This window comes from Ictidomys tridecemlineatus, chromosome X (assembly GCF_052094955.1).
Source record: "Ictidomys tridecemlineatus isolate mIctTri1 chromosome X, mIctTri1.hap1, whole genome shotgun sequence".
Classification (NCBI taxonomy): Eukaryota; Metazoa; Chordata; class Mammalia; order Rodentia; family Sciuridae; genus Ictidomys; species Ictidomys tridecemlineatus.
The window spans coordinates 112,862,265-112,873,273 of NC_135493.1; positions in this window are offsets into that span (position 1 = coordinate 112,862,265).

Sequence of the window (11,009 nt, forward strand, 5' to 3'; positions counted from 1 at the left end):
AGCATTGTCTGAAAATTTCCATAGAGTTTCAGTCTAATTTAAGGAAAGTTTGCTTCTTGGTGTGGAATTTTTTTTTCCAGGAACTTAAGCAAAAATTATATTAATATGATAAACTTATTAGATTTACTTATTAAATTAAAATTTCGTACATTTATTTTTCTGTACTTTGAATTTATCATGATTATAGTGTTTACTCTTTGAATTTTTAATAACTTGTTTGTGCATTCTTCCCACTGGTAGCAGATTCTCTTGGATAGAAACAAAATAACTTAATTTTTTCAATTTGTCCAGCCTCTACTGCAGAAGCTGATGCTACTATAATAGGAATTAAATAAATGTATATTAAATGAATTAAAGAATAAACTGTAATAGGTCAGTATCAAATGAATAGGAGGAGAAAAATATGAATAGAATAAGACACTGGATTTTTTTTTTTAATCTCTTTTCCCAAGGCTTCTGTATCTTGCTATGAGATATGTAGAGTGAAATGTAGAGGAAAATGTAGTTGAGTCCAAAATAAATGTTGTTAAATGCCTCTGAGATTAAATTCATTTAATTAATATATATGAAGAGTTAGAAGTTTTAAAAGAAGGAAGAAATTTGTGGAAATTAGGTTTGGTCATGTTTTCAAAAAACACTATTTTGACAACTTTTCTGGAACTTGATGTTTGAATTAAATGGTTTGATTGCCCAAAGGAGCATGGGAAAGCTGCCCTGAAGCTCATCGTCACATTGCTCCTTTGGACCTGTCTCCATCACAATCTTGTAATTTGCCCTTGGGAAGGGAATTTGAATTTTATCCTGAATTAAAAATCTAAACCAAAAGAAATCTCCAATGGTGGTGTGGTAGGCATCTGCCACTGATTAGGGATTTTAAAAAAGGAATATGGAGATCTTGGCCCCTAAAGGCTGTGCTTTGGCCTGTGGGCTGTGTCACTTACACAGCTGGGAGCTCCTGGGGTTGCTTGGCTTTGACTCCTAAGGATGTTACAAAATGCCCTACTTCCTGGCTGTTAGCCTACTTAAAATTAAAAATGGGTGTACAAGCCTTGGCAATTTGTGGTCTGTCATTAGTCACTGTGACATTCCCTGGAGCATCTGGCAGCCTCAAAGGCATCTTGAACATAGGGTTCACCTAAGTATCCTTAGAGCTTAGAACATTGCTGGGCATATAGTAGGTGCTCAATAGATACACCCAGGCTAATCTCATATGACAAAACCCTTGGAGAATTTCTTGCATCTGATGTATCAGAATACTATATGTACACAAAACCAAAATTGATCACTAAAAATTATGGTACTTAGAAAAATTTCTGAAATGGATCATTTTGGGGGTCCTGTCTACCTCACATTCCTTGTGCAATGTGAGGACTCATGGGCAATGAATGCACCAAGGCTGACCTGACTTCAGCTTTGGAGAGTTTAAACATGTTAGAAACTGAACAGGGAAAACTTCCTTCTGTGTCTTGCAACCTCTTATTTGCTGTTCTACACATTTGAGCAAATGGCTTCATCTTCTGGAAGCTTCTGGAGTAAATATTACTTTAGGTTAAATGTTGATATAACATTGTTTTCTTCAAAGTGAAAACCAAAACCATGCAAATCTGAAACTAATTCTGAATAATCTTATTTCACTTTGTGGTCATTAACTAGTATGTTTTGCGAGTTTAGGTCCTCTGAGAACTGTGCTTCTCAACTGGGAATGATTTTGTCTCCAGGCAACATTTGGAAGTGTCTAGAGGCAGTTTGGGTTGTCTCTTCTTGAAGGGAAAAAGTTGGCCAAGGTCCTAGATGCTACTAAATATCCTACAAGGTACAGGAAAGCCAATGGTGAAGGTCTTCCTGGGCTTATACGTGGGGTCATGGATTTGACCTTCTGATTATTCCATCCTCTTTGTGTTCCAGGAGGCAGACCTGCAGAAACTGCTCTCTGGCTCCCTCTCAGGTTCAACCATTGGGCAACCCCAGCAAGAAGTGGGAGCCAAGGAGAAAAGTTCCTTGCCATAGAATCTGGAAATGTTTGTACAATCTTGGCAAACAAAACCTTTATTCCCTGTGCCTTGACTGATACGATTATTTCGTATATTTAAGACTCAGATATTCAGGTTGGCACCTGTTTATTTTCAAGGCCTTTTATACAGACATTTGAAATGATGTCATGCAAAGACTCCTGTTTCTCTTTTTCCTTTCTTGAAGCTCAAGTTTCTCTACCTCCTTTTTTTTCCATGTGACCTTTAAAAACTTCATCCAGGTTGACATGCCCTATCAGACCACCTTCCTGCCCTGTGCCCTATGGGCCTCAGAGGATGGGAATCATTTGAGTTTTCTGAATGCCAGGAAGGTAGACATGTGGACTGTGTGCTAATCTTCTAAGAAATTGCAGTTATGAAATGTCAGTAGTCCTTACTTTTAAAAACCTGGAAATGACCTTTAGGTGAGAATCTGTTAGTCTCTAAGGACATTAAGTATGAGGAAAGGGCTCTGAATGAGAGGTTGAGATTTCCTACCGGTTACCTTACTTCCTGATTCCTTTCTCCCATCCCCAAAGAATAAGTTTTTGATAATTCATACTATGTGTGCCACAGGAGCTGCTCAGTGTTAGAAAAATAAAAGTGGATTTGACTTACTGATGTTCTATTTCAAGAAATATGAAAGTCTCCCCTCCATGACTTGTTATCACAAGGCAAGAGGGAGTGGGCAGGATTTTCAGACCCTAAGATTTTGAAAGTGCTTCTCCAGATGGCTCTGGCATTCCCAGATGTATCAGTTCCTAATTGTCCTCCATCGTGGGCACACTTAGGCTCATGAGCTCTGAATCCTCACTGCAGCCCCAGAAATTATTTTGCTCCTCCAACAACATTTATTGATCATTTATATTAACCCAGGCCCTGGAAATAGAACAATGTACATGAAAGAGGCACAATTTTGATAAGCTGCTCAAAGCTCAATAGACAGATGAGGAACCCAACATAGGGAGCCAATTCTGATTGAGGTACTTGGGGAAGGTTCAATAAGGAAGTGATAATTGTGGTAGGTATTAAAGGAACCACAGAAATTCACAGGGTAGGGAGGAGGGGAAAGACCATTCCAGGAAGAGGGAGTAACATGTACAAAGGCTCACTGAAAGCTGACAAGACATGGAGGGTTCAAAGCATAATAGCTCTGTGTAGCTGCAGAGTAGAGGTCTTATGGGGGAGCAGGGGGCAGAATAAGATAATGGAACAGGGTGGCATCAAATGATGAGGGACTTTCTGCCATGCTCAAGAGTTTGGACTTCATTCCATAAAGATGCAGAACCAGTTGGTGGATTTTTAAACAAGGCATAACATGGCTGGATATCCATTTTAGATTCACTTTGGTGACAGTGTGGAGTGGGGGCAAGAAAGGAATAGGGGGTGGGAGAGTGTTTAGCATGATGAAAAGGTCTGACGCAAAGTTGAAATGATGCCTTTTTTTAAAAAAAAATATAAAGAATACAGACAAATGTGTAATACACAAAGGAAAAGAAGAAGAAGAAAAAAAGGAAATGACAATTGCTACTAAATATCCTACAAGGCCCAAGAGAGCCAATGATGAAGATCATTGTTCATTACTATGCTATATCTTTTCTATCTTTTCATATGTTTTCATAACTTTCATTTTCCTTCTTTTGGGTTTTTTTTTTTTACTCATAAATGTTTAAGTATTTTTAAATTACACAAGTGTGGATGAAATCTCTATTTTAAAAATGCAGATTAAGCCTAGCATGCATTAGGCCCTGGTTCAATCCCTGATGCCGCCTGTTTCCCCACCAAAAATGCAAATTCAAGTTTCTTTAGAGCAGTAGAGAACTTTCGCTGTAAAGGTTCAGATAATGCATATATAGGCCTTGGGGGCCATATGATCTCTATCTCTATACTCAAAATCAGCCACCATAGTGCATAAATGGCCATAGTTACTATGGAAGCAAATGGGTCTAGCTGTGTTCCAAGAAAACTTGATTTAGAAAAAGCAGCTGGCTGGATTTGGTCCAAAGGCTGGTGTTTGCTGAGCTCAGCTCTTCGCCTCTCTGGTTGCCTTGTGTAGAGGATCTGTGAAGACTACAAAGCTCTTGAATTTTCACATTTTGCTTCTGTCACAAAAGCCACACTTATAATCTGATGCTTGAAGGCAAGGCCACCCAGAAGGGACCCATATGCAGGTGGGTTCCTGCTGGTGCTTTTCGCTTGGTCAGTGGTGGCTAAAGAGACAGTTACTACCAGGTAAGTAGTGTGTGTGTATAAAATACCTTTGTTTGAATCCCTGTATTAGCTCCTTATGTAACTTAAGATGTACTGATTTTATATCAGAATATTTAACTATTATGAACTTCACATCATAGTATTTAAATTATGGGATTCGAATAAACATTAGACTTTACCTTTCCTGAGCAAAGGAGTATTGAGTTTTCAATTGTACACAATACAGTTGTGTCATTAGTAAATCTTAAGATCTTAATATCTGTAGGTGTATGTGTGCACATGCACACACATACACACATCCTGTTGATTCAGTTTGTCTAGAGAACCCTGATACTTAAGGCCAAAATACTTTGTCTTTTAAAACTCAGGGAGATAAATTTTCTTATTTGCAACCAAAAGCATCATAACCGGAAACAATACAAGTGTCCATCCCCAGTAAAAGGGATAAATATTGCAAAATATGCAAATGAAATACTATGCAGCAATCAAGAAAATAATCAGACTACCACCACACACTATAATATGGAAGAATCTAAGCAACAGTGTTGAGAAGAAGTCACACACAAGAATCTACACACAGGGCTGCGGTTGTGGCTCAGTGGTAGAGTGCCTGTCTACCACGTGCGACACACTGGGTTTGATCCTCAGCAGTGCGTATAAATAAATAAAGGTCCATTGACAACTAAAAAAAAAAAAAAAAAAAGAATCTATAGTGCTTCAAGAACAGACAAGCAAGGATACAACAGCGTATCAGAATAACACTTTCTCTTAGGGTAAGAAGGGGTATGGGGAAGCCTTTTAAGGTGATAAACATTTGTTAAGATCTGTGTATTTTACAGTGAGATTTATACCTCAATTTTTTTGGGGGGGTGGGGCAGGGGAAGACTGTAGAAACAAGATCACAGATTCTTAGAGCTTTTAGATAGACCTTCTCAATGAAACAAACAAAAACAACAAAAAAGAATTGACATCTGAGAAACAGGAAGACTCCTAAAATTCTAAAGGGACTTTTGTGAGGGCATTAGTTGTGCCATGATCTCTGTCAGATTTAGCTGTTGACACTTTTTTTTTTTTTTTGGCCTTGGCCTCACACCTTCCCATTCCTTCAGGAATGGAAATTTTATAATAAAGACCTAGGAGATTAGCTGGCAATGAATGTGTGGGCAAGTCCTGCACATTTGCATAGTGCTTTTCTATTCAGAAATGATAGAGAGCATCATTGGATCCTTTGCAGCAACCTTGGGAGAAAATGCAGGGGTGCACATTTATCTTCATTACCAAGATGAAGGGTCTGGAGTTCTGAGAGGTTCAAAGGTCATTTAAACTCAAAGCTTCTACCTTCTAATCAAGTGCTATTCTAGTGGCATTCATAAGCACCGATTTCCATATAACAACTAAATATAGCAAGTGATCCTTGAAGGAGAAAAAATTGCTACAAAATGTTATTAGGACGATTGTTAAAATTTGAATATAGATTATATAGTGAGAATAACATTGTATTTACCACTGTTGAATTTCTTGACCTTGATAATTATTGTTTCTTAAGGGAGTGTCTTTGTTCATAAGAAATGCATGCTTGAAGTATTTAGAGTAAAAGGTCATGTGTCTACAACTTATTGTCCAATGGTTCATTAAAAGTTATGTATATACAGAGAGCACAAGCAAATATGGCAAAATGTTAACAATATGTGAATCCAGATGAGTGGTGTACAAATGTTTGTTGTATTGTTCTTATAACTTTTCGGTAGGTATTACATTTTTTTTCTGAAAAAAGAAGTTTTAAAAATAAAGAAAAATAGGACTTTCAGATAAAACCATGTTGTGCCTGTGTTGCACACATCACACCAAACTATAGTTATCTTGGGCAGTGTAAGAAAACGACAGAATTTTAATTCCTAACAGATTTATTAGCTATTTCATTTCATCACAACACTGGCAAAATATCCCATCTTGTTTTTACTTAACATGTCCCAGGAGGGTGGCAAGACATTGGAGGGTTTAGCTACATGGTATAGGAGGGACACTGGACTTGAAAGTTAAGACCTTGTCCACTGTAGGGAAATGGTCAACAACCATGAAACAATCACACAGCTCTGGGATGGAAAAGACTCAATAACCGAGTTCAAATTTCCCTCCAGTATGGCAATATCGGTGCACCAAATGGAAGTAAATAACAAAACTTATTAATGTTTGAATTTTTGGACTATCATTCTTATTATATTAAACAGCATGTATTGCAAAGTATGATAAGCTAAGCGCTTTATTATTTCATTTTGTCGACATGACAACTCTAGGACTTAGTGTAAAATAATTCCCACGTTGTAAATGAGGCAATGAAGCTCAGAGGAGTTACTAACTACTTACCTGAAGTCATACTGCAATTACATGGTAGAGCCAGCATTTGAACCCAGGCAGCTGACTCCAGAGTCTAGGCTCTTAGCCTCTCTACCATGTTTGTGGGAGGCTACCCACTCACCCTTAAGGCCATTCTCCCCAGGCCATTCCATCTCTAACTCCCAGCCTGCAGAACAGGACCTGATGTTAATGTTAATCAACATTCAAGGAAGATGCTACTCTGTGGTGTAACAGCTATGTCAAAAGCCTAGCCCAGCTCAACAGAGCACAAGAAAAAACACTCATTCCATCCCTTTCACCAGGCAGCCAAACTTTCCATATTGCCGATGACTAAAAGATGAGTTGATTGTGCCCAGGAGGGTGTGACTCTACTGCCAAATGTCCTGGCTGGTGATGCTCTCATCTCCTGCAAAGAGTGAGGTTCTTCCAAACGACACTGGTGTTCTCCATTCCCCCCATGGATGTGTAACTCAGTCAGGTAAGCCTGCCAAGGTCACACACGGTGCCTGAGCCAGCGCCCGAAAAGAGCAGGTCCTGCACTAACAGCAATTTGTGAAACATAATGAATTGCAGATTCCTTCTGGAGCTGTTTAAGCTCCTTGATGTCTCAGATGCGTGGCCAGCATGGATCCTTCCACCTCCAGCTGGAGAGGAGATCCAGATGATGGAAATCAAGGGTACCCCTCAGATCAAGCTTGGCTTTCCCAAGGCTTGGTGGGGCAGGTTCACATGTGTGAATGGGGCTTTGGGGAGCCGACCCTTTCAGCAGATTCAAACCACACAGATCACACACACACACACACACACACACACACACAAAAAAAAAAAAAAAAAAAATCTATGGAAAATAACGCCTTTCCCATGAGCTGACCAATGTTGGCAATAGTCTCCATTCAGCTCAATAGCACTCCGAGTGAGAAACTGTGAAGACTTTTCTCCCAGAAAAAAGGGGTAATGTGATCAGCAAAGGACATGCCCAGTGACCTAAAGGAAAAGTTTTCTGGAGATAACATTTTCATTCTGACAAGAGAAGCCCTGGACACTTTAGTTCTGCTTTTGTTGCGGTTCCAATTATATTTGTCATCTATTATCATCAAATCACAAAACTAATATGGATTCAGCTATCTATAAATTTTATTATTCCCCAGACTCTAAGAGGTAGCTGTCATATATCTCATTTTCGGATGAATAACCAAGTTAATATAGCCCCAAATTATTTTAAGTTTGATCAAGGTCAAATCCAAGTTAGAAGTAGAGGACGTTGAATAACAGATGAATCTCATAGATACCAACTCAAGTGAAAGAAGCCAGATAAGAAAGAGCACAAAGAAAAGGCAAAACTAATCATAACATAGAGCATATAACATACATACACTCTATAACCAAGCTATACACATGCTCAGCCCAGAAATCTTTAAAAAAAATTTCAGGAGCTATTTTGAAGATGCAAAGTCCCAAATTAACAACTAGACTTTATTCAGAGATAATGTGAGCAAATGGTTTTGTAGCAATTATCACTAAAAAATCAGTCTATACTTACTCTGTATGTTGACACCATAAAGTTGCCCTTAAAAAGAAAAATCCAAAGGAGCTTCCTAAAACCTTGAGAGATTTGCCTTAATAGTTCCAACGTCTGTTGACTGTAAGCTTAGAACTATGCATCGTTAAGTTTGATAGGATGTTCATTTAAACTTGTAGCTTCTGATTGCCATAAGGGGGTTGATTTTATTCAACCAATTTTGATGACCCAGATGGACATGACCCCAATCTAATTCAAAATAATGCAGTCAGTCCAGAAAAGAGTATATACCTCTGGGAATTAAGAACATAGTTAAAGGCATTTCTTCTTGAAAAGATGTTTAGAAGGAAAATATGATAAATCAGATTAACTTAAAACGCAAAAGAGAATCTTGAAGCTGAAGGGTAAGAAGTCCAGGGTTACAGGGTACCAAATGTGAGAAACAGGCCCAGAGCTCAGGCTTCTGGTTCCTGAGTTTAGAGTCTTTCTATCATCTCAGGGATTCTCTGATTAAAAAAAAAAATCCTATTTTACATTTAGAATGGATATGTACATAGAAAAAGATCTGCTCCCACGTAATGAAATTAAATATTAACAAGAAAATGGTGCCCCATCTTCACCCCCCAAATTTTCTCATCTGGATGCTTAAAAACACATTTCTCATTAATTCCTGGGTTAGAAAAGACCTCAAAGTAGAAACAGTCTCTTTTTAAGTGAACAGGAATGTTATAGAGCAAACTCTGTGGGATGTGGTCAAGTTCATAGACTACATAAGACAATATTAAAAAGGAGAAATATAGACGGTATAGTACATTCTCAATTCTGGAAGAAAGAAAATGAAAACAAGACTGAAGAAAAACAGAAGGAACAAGTTGAATCTAGTAAAGGAGGAAATAAACTAAAAATCAGAACAACCCCAAACCTGGGTCTTTGTAAATCTAAATACACGTTTGGTAAATACGTCATAAGCCTACAGACAATATCATATTCCAGTGGTGATATATTATAAGAATTCCCATTTCATTGGTTATTGGAATCACTTCCTCATAGAAGCAGCTGCCTTCAGGTTGGCTCTGAAACATCAGCCATGACCTATTTACTGTGCACTTCAAATCTATATCAAAATGCCAATAGAACTCAGTGAGGCTCACTACATACCCACCAGAATGGCTCAAACATAAAAGGAAGACTGAATACCTAGTAGTAGAAAACTAGGACTCATATCTTGTTAGTGGAAGTAAAATGGGTGCAGTCACTTTGGAAAAGCTGAATTTATGTTCACTCTATAAGCAATTTTACTCCTAGTATAAAATTAACAGCAATGAATTTTTATGTCTACCAGAACACATGTACAGAAGTATTAATGGCATTATCATTCACAATAGACAATAGACTCTTTGTTGGAGCAGACCAACAATGGTTTGGGCAATGGTCCTGGTTGCTTTGCATTTAATCAGAGTCCCTTAATCCCACTTCCCTAGGTTTTTATTAATTTTCTTCTTCAAAACCACTTTTTTAAAATTTGAAAATCACTTTAAACTGGGCTGGGGTTGTGGCTTAGCGGAAGAGTGCTCGCCTAGTGTGTGTGAGGCCTTGGGTTTGATCCTCAGCATCACATAAAAATAAACAAATAAAACAAAGGTATTATGTCCAACTACAATTAGAAAAATATTGAAAAAACCAGAAAACCACTTTAAACTTATAGACATGTTCAGTGCATGTCTGAAAAGAAAAAAAGTACCTCAGTAAAGACTGCTTATTTGTTGAAAGGGGGAAAACAGTAACTATACAGTAGAGAAATCTGATGATGCTCTGCCTGGGTGATCAAAATTAATGTTCATGCTGAGAAGCAAATGAACATATGGACCTCCAAATGTGATACTTCCAAATGTAAGGAGGACACATCATTTGTGAAATGCACTCATGGAGAACACATGACCCTAATCTAGGTATGAGGGAACACGAGACAAAGGCAAAATGGAGAACATTTTACTTAAAGAAGACTATTATGAATTTTTAATGTTATAGGACAAAGACTGTGGGAAATGTTCCTAGTATTCTCTGATAAATTCTTTTTTAAGCTGGCCAGAGAAGATTTTGTTGTGTTCCTTCATAAAATGCAAATAGCATAAGAACTGATAATATTGACCCATTATTAGTCAGATCCCTTCTAATAGGATATATAGCTATAGAGAGAAATCTGAAAAAGATTTTGGCTCCTAAACCCTACCTGCCTCCTTCTGTAAATATTTATATACAGATAAAATCAGACTAAAATCAGTCATCAAGATAGTGGTGAATTTAAAAAAATGTATAAAAAGTTTCTCTCAGGGAAAATGTGCCTATATGTGAAGATTGGGAAAGTAGAGGGAATATAGGGACTGATATGAAACTTTAAAAATTAATTTGCTGATAGAAATAGCTTAAATAGCCTTAAATAGCCTCCTAGGTCTACGTTAACCTATAATATGAGCAGCGGTTTGCCTGAGGATACAGAACATGGGCTAGGTTGGTTCTGAGAGACTGGAGTATGTATTTTGTTAGGTTGTAGATTCAGCTACTAGTAAGATTCCAAAATAAGGGTAGAACAAACTAGAAGATGCATTTTCTTAGGATGAACAGGCTAGTATGCCTCAGTGTTGGGGGCCTAGTCTCCTCCTTTTTGTTGTTCTGGGACCTCAGAGGTCCAAATGGTCAAAGGTAGCTCACTATTGCCTCATCATTCAGCCAGTAGAAAGGAAATCAAGGGAAGGACATAACCTTTCTCTTTAGGGAGCCTAAAATTTGTAGTATTACTTCTTTTCACTTCCCATTAGCCAGAACTTAGAGATATGGTCACATTTAGTTGCAAAGGAGGCTGGGAAATGTTGTCTTCATTTTGGGCATCCATGTGCTCAGCTGAAAATAACATTACC